We start from the raw sequence: 5,746 nt of genomic DNA on the forward strand, positions 1-5,746 counted from the left end.
AAGTGATGTAATATGTATAATTTCACTCAAATGAAAAGGCATCATATGTTCTGCATTTGGAAGTAGGAAAAGGCAGATGTTATGTTGCCTTAACCCTTTATTATCAGTTCACTTATAAACACCTTAGTCTGAGTTCTTCTCACTGTCTGCTTGCTCAGCACCTGCTACAAGCTGCCCAAAGCAGTCTTAGCCAATGAAAGATTCCTATATCCAACTCTGAATTGGCCATGGTCTCTTTTCAGTAATCATGTTTGCTACATGGTCCAAGGCTGCTGACCATCTCAATTAATTCAGACCTTTCTTCTCCCTTTGTAGTGGTTTAAACAGTAATCCCTCAAAAAGGTATTTTCACACCCGAATCCCTGTAGCATTAGAATATTTCCTTATGCCCTAATCTGAGAAAATAGTCAGAGAAGCTGGATTATATGAAAAAATGCAACATCAGGATTGGAAAAAGGCTTATTAACAACTTTCACTGTGCTGGTCACCCCAGGAGACTGAAGCACTTGCTGATGAAGATCAAAAAGTGTGCCTTCACTGGGGATTATATCTCAATGTAAGGAAGACCAAACTCCCCACAACTCGAATACTAGGTAACACCATGATAAACAGAGAAAAAATATGTAAGTTGCCAAGGATTTCATCTTGCTTGGATCCACAGTCAGTGCTTGTGTTAGACAGGGTTCTCTAGAGAAAAAAACAAACAAACAGGATATAGATAGATAGATAGATAGATAGATAGATAGATAGATAGATAGATAGATATAAACAGCATGAAGGAATATAACACTTAATTAGTCCACACAGCAATACAGGGGGCTCAGTTCAACTCACTTTCATGGAACAGTTAATATACTGGAAGTCCTTCAATTCTGAAGGACTGCTAAGTTCAAGGTCTAGGAAGCAGACTGCTGAGTTTTCCCCAGGGCAATGCAGGCAGTCCCTCAGAGGCAGCAAATAAGAGCTTAGCAAAGCAAGCCTGGAAGGGATATTGAACTCAAGCAATGCAAGATGACAAGATCTGACAGCCTTAAGCTCAATTGATGTCTACACCAGCAGCATAGTGAAGCAGTTCTCGAAGGAACCTCAAGTTCAAAAAGAAAGAAAGAAAGAAAGAAAGAAAGAAAGAAAGAAAGAAAGAAAGAAAGAAAGAAAGAACCTCAAGCTCTAGCAACATGATCCATGGGATGGCTGTTCCACAGGTTGTGTTGCTTACGAGTTGAGTCAGTGAACTAGCTAAAGCAGCTGCTTGCTGGTCCAATCACCAGAGAGCAAGATAGAGAGGGGTGGGCCTTTCTGAGCCATTTATCTCTTTGCCTTCCAATCAAACTGCAACCTTATAAATCCCACATGTTTCTATTGGCCAGGTTGACACAATAAACTTACCTATCAAAATGTTCATGGTAGCAGCAATTAAAAGATCAAAAGACACAATGCATTGGGTAAATCTATTGCACAAGACCCCTTTAAAGGGTTGAAAAGCAAGGATGTTACTTTGAAGACTAAGACATGCCTGACCCAAGCCATGGTATATTCAATGGTCTCATATGACATCGAATAAGGAAGACTGAAGAAAAATTGATGCATTTGAAGTGTAGCGTTGGAGAAGACAATTAAAAGTACCACAGACCGCCAAGAGAGCAAACATCTGTCTTGGAAGAATGGCCCTTAGAGTCAAGGATGGCGAAACTTCATCTTACATACTTTGGACATATTGTCAGCAGACACGCGCCTGGAGGAAGACATCATGCTTGGTAAAGTGGAAAGGCAGCACAAAAAGAGGAAAGATCCTTGATACCAGGATTGATTCAGTGGCTGCAACAAAGTGTTCAAGCACAAGATCGCTTCTGAGGAGAGTGGAGGACTGTGTGGTGTTTATTCTATTGTACATAGAGGACCTATGAGTAGAAATCGACTCGAGGGCACCTAGAAACAACAGCCACAACAAGTTATATTAGCACCCTAATCCTTGCGACCTTAGAACATTGCTTTATTTAGAAAAAAAATTCTTACAGATATAATTAAAGTAAGACTCTGGAGATGGAATAGCCCTGATTATCCAGATGGGCCCTCAGCTCCATTGCAAGTGTCCTTCCAACAGTGCTAAGTCCCGGAGATGACATGCACACATGTTCTGAAGAGAAAGCTGTATGACCACACAGGCAGACGTTGCGGTGGGGTGGCCAAGGAAGCTAAACAATGCCAAGAGTCACCAAAAGTTGGAGAAGACAAGAATGGATTCTTCCCTGGAGCCTTCAGAGAAAGTATAGCCCTTCTTCCGATTGTGTTTTTATGGCGTCCAGACTCTGAGATACTAGATCTCCATTTTCTGAGACACTAAGTTTGCGGTAATTTGTTGTGGCAGATGTAGGAAACTAAACCACCCTTAAGCACATCACTTTCTATCTTTCCTACACGGTCTCTACTTGTAGGAAGAGATTAAGACCAACATAAATGAAGGCCCTCATTTACATTTGTTTTCCTTAAGCTTGCTTCTTTCCTTGCTCAAGTCCATCTTTAAAGAAAAGTAGCTATTTGTTTTCCCCCTCTAATTATCCAAGAGAAGAGTATCCACCCCTTTTCTTTATCAAATCAGAATTCTCTGTCTCCAGTCCGATTCTTTTTGTCCTTCTTAAAATCTTTTTACTGGGGGCTCATGCAATTCTTATCACAAGCCATACATGCATCCACTGTGTCAAGCACATTTGTACATTTGTTGCCATAATTTTCAAGACATTTTCTCTCTACTTGAGCCCTTAGTATCAGCTCCTCATCTTTTCCCCTCCCTCCCCACCTCCCTTCCCTCACAAACCCTTGATAATTTATAAATTATTATTATTTTGTCATGTCTTACACTGCCCAATGTCTCCCTTCACCCACTTTTCTGTTGTCCATCCCCCAAGGAGGGGGTTATAGGTAGATACTTGTGATTGGTTCCCCCTTTCTACCCCACCTTCCCTCCACCCTCCTGGCATCACCACTCTCACCACTGGTCCTGAGGGGTTCATCTGTCTGGGATTCCCTGTGTTTCCAGTTCCTATCTGTACCAATGTGCATCCTCTGATTTAGCCGGATCTGTAAGGTAGAATTGGGATCATGAGAGTGGGGGCAGGAAGCATTAAAGAACTAGAGGTAAGATGTATGTTTAATCATTGCTACACTGCACCATGACTGCCTTGTCTCCTCTGTAAGGAGATGTCCAGTTGCCTACAGATGGGCTTTGAGTCCCCACTCTGCACACCCCTTCACTCTCAATGATATGATTTTTTTATTCTTTGATGGTTGCTAGCTGATCCCATCAACACCTCATGATCACACAAGCTGGTGTGCTTCTTCCATGTGGACTTTCTTGCTTCTGAGCTAGATGGCTGCTTGTTTATCTTCAAGCCTATAAGACCCCAGGTGTTTTATCGTTTGATAGCCAGGCACTATCAGCTTTCTTCACCACAGTTGCTTATGTACCTGCTGTCTTCAGCGATTGTGTCAGGAAAGTGAGCACCATGAAATGCCAGTTTAATAGAACAAAGTGTTCTTGCATTGAGCGAGTACTTGAAGAGAGGTCCATTGTCCATCTGCTACCTCAATACTAAACCTATAAATATATGCACATTGATCTATTTCCCCATCATCATATATAAATATATTTACATATGTACATGCCTTTATTTAGGCATCTATAAATGCCCTTTGCCTCCTAGTTCTTCCCTCTATTTCCTTTTACTTTCCTCTTGCCCCACTATCATGTTCAACCTTCATTGATGTCAGTAATTCCTCTCACTTCCTTTCCCCCACCTTCCCCTCTCCCATGTCCCTCCAGAACCCTTGGTCCAGTTTTCTCCTCCAGATTGTTTATCCCGCCTATCTTATCTAGATAGACTTGAAGAGATAATAATATGCCCAAAGCAAGACAGAGAATAACAAAGCAACAACAATAACAAAACCAATGACCAACAAAAGAGAAAAGCCTATAAATAGTTCAAGGTCAGTTTGTTGACCTTTAGGAACGTTTTCCTGTCGCGTCTGATGGAGTGCCATACCCTGGCCCCAAAGTCTATTTTTGGTATTCCCTCGGGTGCAGTCCCTGATTCTATCCCTTCCTGGGTACTTAAGAGACCCAGTTGAACCTTGCTCAGTTTTCTTGATCCTAAGCTTTGAAGGAAGAAAAGTCCAAGACTCTAAGCATTTTCCACATGAAAAGAACCCAAAGGAAGCTGAGTCGGGTCAAGTCGACCAGCAACATTCAAGTATGTATAAGAAAGAGCTTTCTATCAAGAAGTAATTATTATCCAGAAAGCATCCCAGCCCAGTTTAACTCAGTCCATAAGTCTGATATGGTCCATAAGTCCCTCTTTAGACTCATGCAATGATGCAGAATGCAGGAAGCTCAAAGGCCGGTGGGTAGAGTCATGTGGATCCAAGGTCAGTGGTAACATAGCAGGACTCCAGCAGTTCTCAGGGTCAATGACAGAGTGATAGAGTGGTTCCCAGAATCCTCCCCATAAGAAGGCCACACCCCCAAGGAGACAGCATCAAGCTGTGACCTGATTGCCAGATTGGATCCCACCCTTACACTTTTAGAAAAATTCAAGTTGACATGCAATCGCCTAAATACCACAGAAGCGATTCGGAACAAAGAAGTCTGTATTAAGGGCCAGATCAGGGTGGAGAAGACAAACTCTGGAATGACGAAATGAAGCTAGACATAGGGAATTTCAGCTTTTACACCTACCCGTGGGATTGTCTGCAGGGGCGTGTGCTTCAGATGTCCAGAGCATGGTGGCTCACCTGCTGGACTGGGATGCAGAACACACACAGCGGCAGCACACCGTCCTTGCCCGAGGGGCTGCTCCGGACCAAGGTGCACAGACATCTCGTGGACTGTGTCTGGCCACCCTGGCAAGCGCTGCTTCCGGGGTCAAAGGACGTGATTTTCTTGCTGCATTTATGAGAGCAGTTGTCAGAGCAGGAGAGCAATCCGTCAGGAGAGCTCATGCTTCAGAAAGTGGACGGAGGGTAAGGGGCAGCCGCTGGGAACCACTGGGTCAAGGGGAGTCACAATGAAGGGTGAACATCAAGTCCTCTGGAGAAAGAGAAAACATTGGGCTAACCAACAGGTCAAAAATATTTGTCTAACTAAATTATGAAAATAATTCATGATATGCAAAAATGTATAATAAGCCCTTTATATGTATAAAATATGGTATATTGCTCCTGACTGTATATGTACATGAACAGATTTCAGGAACTTGTTAGTCCACCATTTCATCCATAACAATATATTGATCCCATATTTGTGGATGCAGACGTTTTAATCAGAGTTATATCACTATTGCCAAGAAAACATTTTCTCAATCAGGTAACATTAAGTCAATTTTATGATTCAATCATTTTTTTCTATAAAAACCATCTAAATAGTTTTTATTTTTCCCATTTTAATCTATAAGGACTTATTTTTTCTCAGAATCGATTCTTTCTCATGAATTTTATGATAAATTTCTCCATTGTTTATTTTTCTCCAAACATTTAAAACTTTATTATGTCCTCTGCTATTATGGGCTTTATTTTATGACTCTTACTTCTGCTTCTTTTTAAATGACCTTTACTCCCAAGACCAACTGTCCAGGGTCAGTTTACACGGATAAATTCTGTTGAAAAAAATTGCCTCTTCTGTCATGTTTTAGTCAATGGTAAATTTTACCATATGCTGTTTCAGCCACTAACTGTTTTATTTGCATTTATTATTTGA

This window comes from Tenrec ecaudatus, chromosome 13, assembly GCF_050624435.1.
Source record: "Tenrec ecaudatus isolate mTenEca1 chromosome 13, mTenEca1.hap1, whole genome shotgun sequence".
Taxonomy (NCBI): Eukaryota; Metazoa; Chordata; class Mammalia; order Afrosoricida; family Tenrecidae; genus Tenrec; species Tenrec ecaudatus.